Below are 11223 nucleotides of genomic sequence, written 5' to 3' on the forward strand. Positions count from 1 at the left end.
GTTCTTTGTTGGCAACAGGTGATTATCATAAAAAAGACCCCCCCCCCATGCCTAGGGCAGGGTGGTCCTAGGTCAGGGTGGTCTGGTTTGTTCCCTTATCTCTGGTTTCCCCACACCTCCACATTTTTGGGATTTCTGTGAGCCTGATCACAGAGCCCCCTATCTATCTCTCCCTACCTAGCCCCACTTGTCCCTTACTCACTATGAAGAAATTCTGGAGCTGAAAAGTACAATAACTAAAATGAAAAACTCACCAGAGGGTTTCCATTGCAGATTTTAGAAAGCAGAAGAAAGAACGGTGGATGTAAAGATGAATCAATTTCTATTATCAAGTCTGAGTGACAGAAAAAACAATGAAGAAAAATGAACAGAGCCTAAGAGACCTGTGGCACCTAGTTCAACCTCTGAGGTATGCATAATGAGAATCCCAAAGAAGGACAGAAAGGACATTTAAAGAAACAGTGGCTGAAAATGTCCCAGATTGGATAAAAGACACAAAACTATACATTTAAGTTCAACACCTTCAAGAACGATAAACACAAAGAGATCTACACTAAGCCACATCATAATCAAATTGTTAAAAACCAAGGACAAAGAGAGAACTTGAAAGCTGTCAGAGAATCAAATCATGTACAGGGAATCCTCAATAATGTTAACAACAGATTTCTCATAAAAAAACATGGAGACAAGGAAAGAGTAGAGTGACATTTTTAAAGTACTTACAGAAAAAATATCAACAAGGAAGTTTATATTTGACATAACTTAAAAAGTGAAGGAGAAATTAAGACATTAGCAGATAAAAGGGTGGGGGGAGAAGGGGGCGGGCGGGTCATTGCTAGCAGAACTGCCCTACAGTAAATGCTAAAGGGAGTCTTCAGATTGAAATGAAAGCTTACTAGGTAACAACTCAAAGCCATACCAAAACAAACAAAACAAAAACCCTCCATTCAAGGTAACTATACAGGTAAATATAAAAGCCATTATTATTGTATATTTGATTTGTAATTCTTTTTACTCTACATTATTTAAGACAAATGCATAAAATAATTATAAAACTATATTAGTGAGAATGTAATATATAAAGATAATTTATGATAACATAAAAGGGATAGGAGACACCTGTACAAAGGTTGAATTTCGTATATTTAAGCTAAGTTGTTACCAATTCCCACTAGATTGTTATATATTTAGAGCTTTTTTATAATCCCCATGATAATTATTAAGAAAAAATTTTTAAATACACAAAAGGAAATGAGGAAATCAGAATGTATACTACAAAAAAAAATTAAATACAAAAAAGGGCAGTAATGGAAATGAGGAACAAAAAATATAGAAGGCTTCCAAAAAAAAAAAAAAAGCGAAATGATGAAGTAAATTCTTCCTTATCAGTAATCATTTTAATGTAAATGGATTAAACTCTCCAAACAAAAGGAGAGATTGGGAGTATGGATAAAATCAAACCAAACGAACAAAAACCCATGATCAAACTACATGCTGTGTATGGGAGATTTAGTTTTGATTCAAAGACAAAAATGGGCTGAAAGTGAAAGAATGAAAAAAGATATTCCATGCAAATAGTAACCAAAAGAGAACTGAGGTGCTTATACTAATAGCAGACATTGTAGACATGAGTCAAAAACTGTTATGAGAGAAACAAGTACATATAATATTTAAGAATTATTTCACCAAGAACAATTATAAATATATGTCCCCAACAACAGAACCCCAAAATAATGAAGCAAACTTTGACAGAAATGGAGAAATGGACATTTCTATTACATTTGGAGACTTCAATAATGGATAAAACATTAGAAAAGAAACAGAGGATTTTAACAACACTATAAAGCAACTAGCCCTAACAAACACCTATGGGACACACCACACAAGAGCAGAATACAATCTTCTCAAGTGCACATGAAACATTCTCCAGGATAGTCCATATTTTAGGCTACAAAACAACTTTCAATAAATTTAAAAAGACTCAAATTATACAAATTATCATCTGCACCCAAATCAGGCTGGAAATCAATAACAAAAGAGAAATTGGAAAATTTACAAATATGAAGAAGTTAAACAACACACTCAACCAGAGGACAAAGAGGAACTCATAAGGGAAATCTGAAAATATTTAGAGATGAATGGAAACAAAAACATACCAAACCGTGTGAGAGGCAATGGAAGCAGAGGTCAATGGGAAATTTATAGCAGTAAACACATTTTACTTCTTTTTTTTTTTTTTTTTCACAGGGGCCATGCTAATCTTCTCTGTATTGTTCCAATTTTAGTATATGTGCTGCCGAAGCGAGCACTATAGCAGTAAACACATTTTAAAAAGACAGAGACTTCCAGATTTCAGTCCAGCATGTAAGAGGTCACCACTCCATTCTAACAAGTCAAAAGCTGAACAGACTGAAAAAAATTAACAACACTATATCTATGAGAGAAGTTAGGTCAAACTAATGTCCCCCAAATTAGAGAGATCAACAGGCAATATAGAGAATCACAACTTACCAGAGCAGCAATTTCTTTGAGAACCAGTGCCAGGGTAGAGAAACCTGAGCCATAACTGGTGAATTTCTCGAGGCATGTGGACAACTCTGAGAGTTAAAAACTCCAAGGGGACCCACCCATGGAGGTGGAGAGAACCCAACCATTTTTAAGCTTTCCCTGGGTCTCTATCAGATTCTCAAAGTGAATATCAGAAAACAATCCCGTCATGCTTCTGACAGGGAGAGGGAAAAAGGAACATTTTGAAGTATGCCAGAGCATTCTGTTCTTAACAAGGTTTGCCCTCAGGAAAAACTATTACCAAAGCCTAACCTGCTGGGCTTTCATCAGAGCATAATGGCCCTGGGGAAAGGATATCCCCAGCTCCAGCCCCCTCTTGCCATCTTGTCCCACCTCAGAGAGGCGGGAAGCATGCATGAAGTTCACAATCCAGACGTACAGGCTCAATAGAAGGTAGAGAAATAATCACAGGAACAGAACACTTTCCCTCCTCCTACACCCTACCACATTATTAAAGGTCTAAAGTTGTTCTTTACTAAGTTGGAGGAATGACACTATCCAACTTCAAGACCTATGATAGCACTGCAGTAATCAAGATAGTGTAGTGTTGGTTAAAGAATAGACAGATAGGTCAATGGAAGAGAATGAAGAGCCCAGAAACAGACCCACATAATTATAATCCCCTGATCTCAACAAAGGAGCAAAGGCAGTACAATGGAACAAAGATAGGGTTCTTCAACAAATGGTGCTGGAACAACTGGACATCCCCATGCAAAAAACAGCAAAAACAAAAACCTAAACCAGACTTAACACCCTTTACAAAAATTAACTCAAAATGGATCACAGAACTAAATCTAAAACACAAAACTATAAAACTCCTAGAAGATAACACAAGAGAAAATCAGATGACCTTGGGTATGGTGAGGACTTTTTAGATATACCGCCAAAGGCACAACCCATGAATGAAAGAATTGATAAGCTGGACTTCACTACAATTAAAAGTTTTTGCTCTGTGAAAATAAATGTCAAGAGAACAAGGAGACAAATCAGAAACTAGGAGAAAATATTTTCAAAAAGACACATCTGATAAAGGACCATTATTCAAAATATACAAAAACTCTTAAAACTCAGCAATAAGGAAACAACCCAATTAAAAGATGGGCCAAAGAGCTGAATGGACACCTCACCAAAAAATATATACAGATGATAAATAAGCACATGAAAAGATGTTCCTCATCAAATGTCATCAGGGAAATGCAAGTTAAAACAGTGGTATACTACTACATATTTTTTAGAATGGCCAAAATCCAAAACACAACACCAAATGCTGGTGAGGATGTGGAACAACAGGAATGCACATTCACTGCTGGTAAGAATGCAAAATGGTACAGCCAGCTTAGGAGACATTTTGGCAGTTTTTTACAAAACTAAACATGCTCTTACCAATACAATCCAGAAATTACACTCTTTGGTATTTACCAAAAGGAGTTGAAAACTTATTTCCATGCAGAAACTTACACACGAATATTTACAGCAACTCTATTCATAATTGCTAAAACTTAGGAGCAGCCATGGATGTCTTCAGTAACAGAATGAATAAAAACTGTGGTACATCCAGACAATGAGTAGTATTCAGTGCCAGAAAGAAATGAGCTATTAAGCAATGAAAAAACATGGAGGAAATTTAAATGCATATTACAAAGTGAAAGAAACTAATCTGAAAAAGCTTTATACTGTATGGTTTCAACTGCATGACATTCTGGAAAAGACACTATGATGGAGACAATAAAAAGAGTGGTTACCAGGGACTAAAGGGGAGGGAGGCATGAAAAGGTACGGGGGAAAGGCATCCAGATTGGAAGGAAGAATCAGTTTATCTCTATTTGCAGATGAAATGATCCTCTAAATGGAAAATCTCAAAGAATACACAAACAGGCCAAAAAAAAAAATACTATTAGAACAAATAAATTTAGCAAAGTTGCAGTATATAAATGAACACACAAAAATCAGCTATGTGCTGACAATAGACTAGCAAAGAACAATCAGAAAAGTAAGTTAAGAAAACAATTCAATTTAGAATAGTACCCAAAGAATAAAATACCTAGGAATACACTTAGTCAAGGAAATGAAATACTTGTACACTGAAAACTATACAACATCACAAATAAAGACGACCAAAAAAATTGAAATATATCTCGTATTCATGAATTGGAAGATACAGTATTTTAAGATGGCAATACTATCAAAAACAATCTATAGACTCAATACAGTCCCTATCAAAATTCCAATGACTTCTTTTTTTTCAAAAATGGAAAAACCAATCTTCAATGTAATCAAACCAATCTTCAATGTAATCCATATGAATTACAACTCAACAAAAATGAGCAAAGGACTTGAATAGCTATTTTTTTAAAGATTTTATTTATTTATTTGAGAGAGTGTGAGCGAGAGAGAGAGAGAGAGAGCATGGGCAGGGGCAGAGGGAAAGGGACAAGGAGACTCCCCGCTGAGCAGGGAACCCGACATGGGGCTCCATCCCAGGATCCTGGGATCATGACCTGAGCCAAAGGCAGACACTTAACCGACTGAGCCACCCAGGCACCCTGAATAGCTATTTTTTCAAAGAAGATTTACAGTAGCCAACAAGCACATGAAAGATGCTTAACAGCATTAGTCACTAGGTAAATGCAAATCAAAATCACAATAAGATACCCCTTCATTCCCACTAGAATGACTATAAGTTAAAAAAAAAAAAAAGCAAAGAACAAATGTTAACGTGAATGTGAACTGGAATACTTGTACATCATTGGTGAAATGTAAAATGGTGCAGCTGCATTGGAAAACAGTTGGGCGGTTCCTTAAACAGTTAAACATAGAATTACCATATGACCCAGCAATTGAATTCCTAGGTATATCCCCCAAATAATTGAAAACAGCTACTCAAACAAGTGTGTATATATGCATATTCACAGCAGCATTATTCATAATAGCCAAAAAATGGAAACAACCCAAAAATCCATCAATGGATGAATGGATAAACATTGTGATATATGTATACAGTACAATATTATTCGGCCAGAGAAAAGACTGAAGTACTAATACAAATTATAGCATGGATGAACCTCTAAAGCATTATTCCACATAAAAGCAGAAACAAAGGTCACATATTGTAGGAATCCTTTATCAGGAAGTATCCAGAATAGGTAAATCCATAGCGTAGCCTGGTGGTTGCTGGGGGCTGAGGGAAGAGGGCATATGTAGTGGGTATGGGGTTTCCTTCTGGGGTGATGAAAACATTATGGAACGAGATAGAAGAGTTGATTGTACAACATTTTGAATGTACTCAATGTCGCTAACTTATACACCTTAAAATCATTTTTATGTTATGTGAATTTTACCTCAATTAAAAAAACAAACAAACCTAAATACAAGTTGTGGAAATCAGGGTTACAGAATAGTATGTAATCGTTATATGCTCTTACAATGTAGATACAATACACTTTTTAAAATAAGGAGAGGATAGAGACTATCTAGAATAAACCTACTAATTGCCTTATAGGTGGACACTAGTTCAAATCAGAAGCTCAGAGAAGGAAAGAAAAAAGATTATTATGGCCTAATTTCAATGTTGTTCAAATTAGGGAAACAGTAGTCACTAAAAGAGAGGAATAAAGGGTTTTTTAAAAAAAGTTTTGTATAAGGATAACCATGAGAACAAAAATACAAACATTTCTTTTAAAATGTTATATTTTATTAGTAGTTATTTTAATAACTGAAATGTAGAGACGCATGGGTGGCTCAATTGTTAAACGTCCGCCTTCGGCTCAGGTCATGATCCCAGGGTCCTGGGATTGAGCCTCGCATCCGGCTCCCTGCTCAGCGGGAAGCGTGTTCCTCCCTCTGCCTGCCACTCCCCCTGCTGTGCTCTCTCTCTCTCTCTCTGACAAATAAATAAAATCATTTAAAAAAATAATTGAAATATATTCAGGACTTCTTTTTTTTTTTTTTTTAAAGATTTCATTTATTGATTTGACAGAGAGAGACATAGTGAGAGCAGGAACACAAGCAGGGGGAGTGGGAGAGGGAGAAGCAGGCTTCCCGCGGAGCAGGGAGCACGATGTGGAACTCGATCCCAGGACCCCGGATCATGACCTGAGCCGAAGGCAGACGTTTAACAACTGAGCCACCCAGGTGCCCCCAGGATTTCTTTTTAAGAATATTGCCAGATATGAAAATCCCTTTGAATTATATTTTAAGATTTTTCCTTCTCTTTCCATTCTCTTTAGAGTCACTAACTATGCCTATATATATATATACTCCATATCTATAATTTTCTCTCTATTCCTTAATGGTTTACTTTTGTTTAATACACTCCCCTGTCTCAATTTTGTCCTCCACAATCTCTCCCAACTTTTCAGAATCTCTTTTTTTCTGATTCCGATATGCCATTGGTGGCAGATTAAAGAGAGACACAATGTCTTTGACATCCCTTCTGCTAAGAGGTAGAGGTCCCGTTCTCCTAATCTTGAATCTGGGTGAGCTCTGTAACTACAGTTGACCTTTCAATAACAGGGGGGTTAGGGGTGCCAACCTCCGATGCAATCGAAGATTCACATATAACTACTGACTCCCCAGAACTTAACTACTAATAGCCTACTGTTGACCAGAATCCTCACCAATAACATAAACTGTCAATTAATGACATATTTTGTATGTTATATGTACTATATCCTGTGTTCTTAAGATAAAGTAAGCTAAAGGAAAGAAAATACTTAAAAAAAATCATAAGAGAAAATACATTTACAATACTACACAGTATTTATAAAAAAAAAAAAATCCACATGTAAGTGGACCCATGTAGTTCAAACCCCAGTTGTTCAAGGGTCGGCTGTATTTTGACCAATAGCAGATGAAGAAATAACACTGCAAGTGCCAGGACCCAGCCTTAAGAGACCAACAGCTTCCACTTTCTGACTCTCCACTACTTGCTTTTAGAACATGGCTATCATGTTGTGGACACCGGCAACCCATAGATCCGAGCAACGCTGTGGACAGACCCATGCAGCCGACAACCCTGGCTTAGTTTTCAGCCACCAGCTAGTACTAACTTGCCAGCCATGTGAGTGAGCAAGCCATTTGGAAGTGGATTCTCCAATCCAGTTGGGGTGCCTGAGCTGATGCCTCATAGAGACGAAATAAGCCATCTTTGTTGAACCCAGCCAAAACTGCAGATTCACGAAAGCATTATTTTGTTGTGGTTTTAAGCCTCAGAGATTTGGGATGCTTTGTTATACAGTAACAGACAGCCAAAGCACCCTCCTTTTATTTTGCTCTTCGATGTGTTATCTCATTTCTGACAGAGATCTCATTTTTTTTAAGCCAGAACTTATTTTCCTGAGCCTTTCACTGTTTTGGCCACTTGTTTTAGATTTTTTTTTTTTCAAAATTTTATTTATTTGTCAGAGAACGCACAAGCAGGGGGAGTGGCAGGCAGAGGGAGAAGCGGGACTCGATCCCAGGACCCTGGGATCATGACATGAGCCAAAGGCAGACACTTAACCAACTGAGCCACCCAGATGTCCCTTGGCCACTTGCTTTATAAGTGGTGACTTGCAACCAAGTTCCAATAACTTATTAAAAGATTTAGAGTAAGTGAGGATAGGATTGTTCTAAATTTTTATGTTTTGGGTGACTTTTTTCTGATGAGAGATCTTTATCTGCCATTTGTTTTTCCTTTTATTATTTTTTTGAAACTGTATTGATTCCTTTCTAACAATTACCTTTAAATGAGAAGAGTTCTTCTTGAAACTGTCCTTCTTTGCTGGCGTTTTGGAAGAGGCCAGGACTGGGTTCCAGGCTAGCAGGAGGTCCCTTAAGACACAGGATGGTATATGTGAAGGACGTATTTTCACTTTCCATTGTCCCAACCACAAGAGACTAGTGTCTTTCATGCTGTTTACAGTGCAGAATCTCTGTTCCAGGTTGCTTCACCTCCTGCACACACAGCCTCAGTGTGTCATTTATCCTTGCCTCTTCCACATATTTTTGGTAATAGCTAGGATGTTGTATCAGACTTTGAGTTTTTCAACTGCAATTTCTCACAGCAGGGCAATTCTTATCTTCACCCCCATCTCTACCTCTCTCTGCCAAGAATCACTGCTCAGAGCAAGAGCCTGCTTCTCTTTGGGTAGCTCTCTGTCATCTCAGACAATCTCCATCCGTGTTCCATTTCCCCAGCTCGTTAGCACACAGCATCATGTTCCCTTATCATTTTGTTTGTAAGTTGAATATGAAGCCAAAACACGATTTTCTAAACTAAGCAGCGTCTGATTCCTAAGGTACAAACTTGAGATTCTAATTAATTCCTATGAACAGTGTCCTCCGCTTTCCCGAAAGTTGTATTCCTGTTATTTCATAATGTAGCTAACTACTTCCTCCTTAATAAAAAGTAAGTTGAACTTTAAAAAGACCAATTGCGGGGCGCCTGGGTGGCTCAGTCGTTGGGCGTCTGCCTTCGGCTCAGGTCATGATCCCAGGGTCCTGGGATCGAGCCCCGCATGGGCTCCCTGCTCGGCGGGAAGCCTGCTTCTCCCTCTCCCACTCCCCCTGCTTGTGTTCCCTCTCTAGCTGTCTCTCTCTCTGTCAAATAAATAAATAAAATCTTTAAAAAAAAAATAAATAAATAAAAATAAATAAATAAAAAATAAAAAGACCAATTGCTTAAGTCCTGGCTCTTTATCTTTGATAAAGGGCCTACGGGGACTTTTTCAGAGAAACTTAATCATCAAAAGGGTGAGACACTCAAAGGAAAAAAAAAAAAGCTATGCAGAAACTATCTAAAAATTCAGAAACCTAACAGGTAACAGAAAGAAATTATAACACATCTTCTGTCTCATCGTAGTATTTAAAAGCCATGCTTCAGGTTTGCCACAGCTCAGTTCTATTTTAAACTTCCTCCCTCTATTTTTCTTTCTTAGAAAGGGACCCATTTGCTTTTGTGACTGGTTTTTGCTCTTCGTGGGTAAATATTTCCATTCTGTTCCTAGGTAACTGCACTCTAAGAACACGATGTCACTGCATGCTATTTTGGGTTTGGTACTATTTTTACACAGTATTTGCCTTTGTCCTGGCTCTCTGGTTTTGTCAAGTGATTCAAGCCAATGCCGCTACTCAGTGTGGGCCAAGCAAGACAGGCAGCATCAGGCAGCATCAGCATTGCTTGGGAGCTGGTTAGAAATGCAAATTCTCGGGGCGCCTGGGTGGCTCAGTTGGTTAAGCAACTGCCTTCCGCTCAGGTCATGATCCTGGAGTCCCTGGATCGAGTCCCGCATCCGGCTCCCTGCTCGGCAGGGAGTCTGCTTCTCCTCTCCCTCTGACCCTCCTCCCTCTCATGCTCTCTGTCTCTCATTCTCTCTGTCTCAAATAAATAAATAAAATCTTAAAAAAAAAAAAAAAAGAAAGAAAGAAATGCAAATTCTCAAGCCCCACCACAGACTTTACTGAATCAGAATTTCGGGGAGGTAGCATTCTGTGTTTCAACAAAGCTTCCAAGAGATTCTACTACATGCCGCAAGTGTGATGGAAGCAGTTATGAAAGGATTTAGCCTTGCATATCTACCCTTTCGAGATGATAGTTCATCTATTTTTTAAAAATCTCATGCTTGGGGGCGCCTGGGTGGCTCAGATGGTTAAGCGACTGCCTTTGGGTCAGGTCATGATCCTGGAGTCCCGGGATCGAGTCCCGCATTCGGGCTCCCTGCTCGGCGGGGAGTCTGCTTCTCCTCCCTCTGACCCTCCTCCCTCTCCTGCTCTCTGTCTCTCATTCTCTCTCTCTCAAATAAATAAATAAAATCTTAAAAAAATAAAAAATAAAAAAATAAAAATCTCATGCTTGGACAAACCAATAGATTCTCACTGGAGTGCCAACTCCCTTTTCTGACTTTTTTTTTCTTTTGGTGTGTGTGTGTCGGGTGGGGGTGGGGGCGCAGGGAAGAGCTGTTCAAGACACTTTATTTTTTCCCCAGGGACCGGAAATTAACAACTTTGAGATATAATTCGCATATAATTCACTTATTTTAAGTGCACAGTTCAATTGTTTTTAGTATATTCACAGATATGCGCACATGTGGCTATGCAACCATTTCCATGGCCAACTCCCTTTCATTGGTAGGTAGTAGCTGGCTAGAGTATGGTAATAAAGATGCAGAGGTCCTATCCAATCTTGGCCAGAAAGAGTGCCATGACTGATTAGCCATGTCTGCTGTGGTTATGGGATTGAAGAATCGTAGCATTTGGGACATTTATTTGCCCCAACTACATACACCCTCATTTCAAAGGAATTTAGGAAGGCAGCAGAATTTGGTTTGGGTGAAGAAAAACAAAACTAAACTAAAAACTGTCAAACAAAGTCAATAGCAACAAACACCTGTGCTTTTAAGCTACAGAAGGAGGCCAGCCCTAGTGGAAGATTCTTGAGGAAATCGTAAATGAGACATGAGTTGACCTAGAACATGTGGTCAGTGCTTATGCTAACTAAAGCTTATGCTCTGATCTGCTGTGTTTGTTTATGCTCAGTATAATTTGGCTTGATGAAAACAGATGCTGAACACAGATGTTGAACAGATGTTGAACACAAAACACTGAAAGACGTTTAAGATCCCAGTTGTTTTTGACGTCTGTGTAAGCTCCTCTAAATGCCTCTAGATTTTTTTTTTT

At 38.3% G+C, this 11223-nt stretch overlaps 1 pseudogene; it reads right to left on the reverse strand.

Moving 5' to 3' along the window:
* Positions 1–2209: 2209 nt before the first annotated feature.
* LOC115941234 (U6 spliceosomal RNA) lies at positions 2210–2309 on the reverse strand (annotated as a pseudogene).
* Positions 2310–11223: the final 8914 nt, after the last annotated feature.

The sequence above is a fragment of the Leptonychotes weddellii genome, unplaced genomic scaffold (assembly GCF_054177405.1).
Source record: "Leptonychotes weddellii isolate Sample4059 unplaced genomic scaffold, ASM5417740v2 HiC_scaffold_2174, whole genome shotgun sequence".
Classification (NCBI taxonomy): domain Eukaryota; kingdom Metazoa; phylum Chordata; class Mammalia; order Carnivora; family Phocidae; genus Leptonychotes; species Leptonychotes weddellii.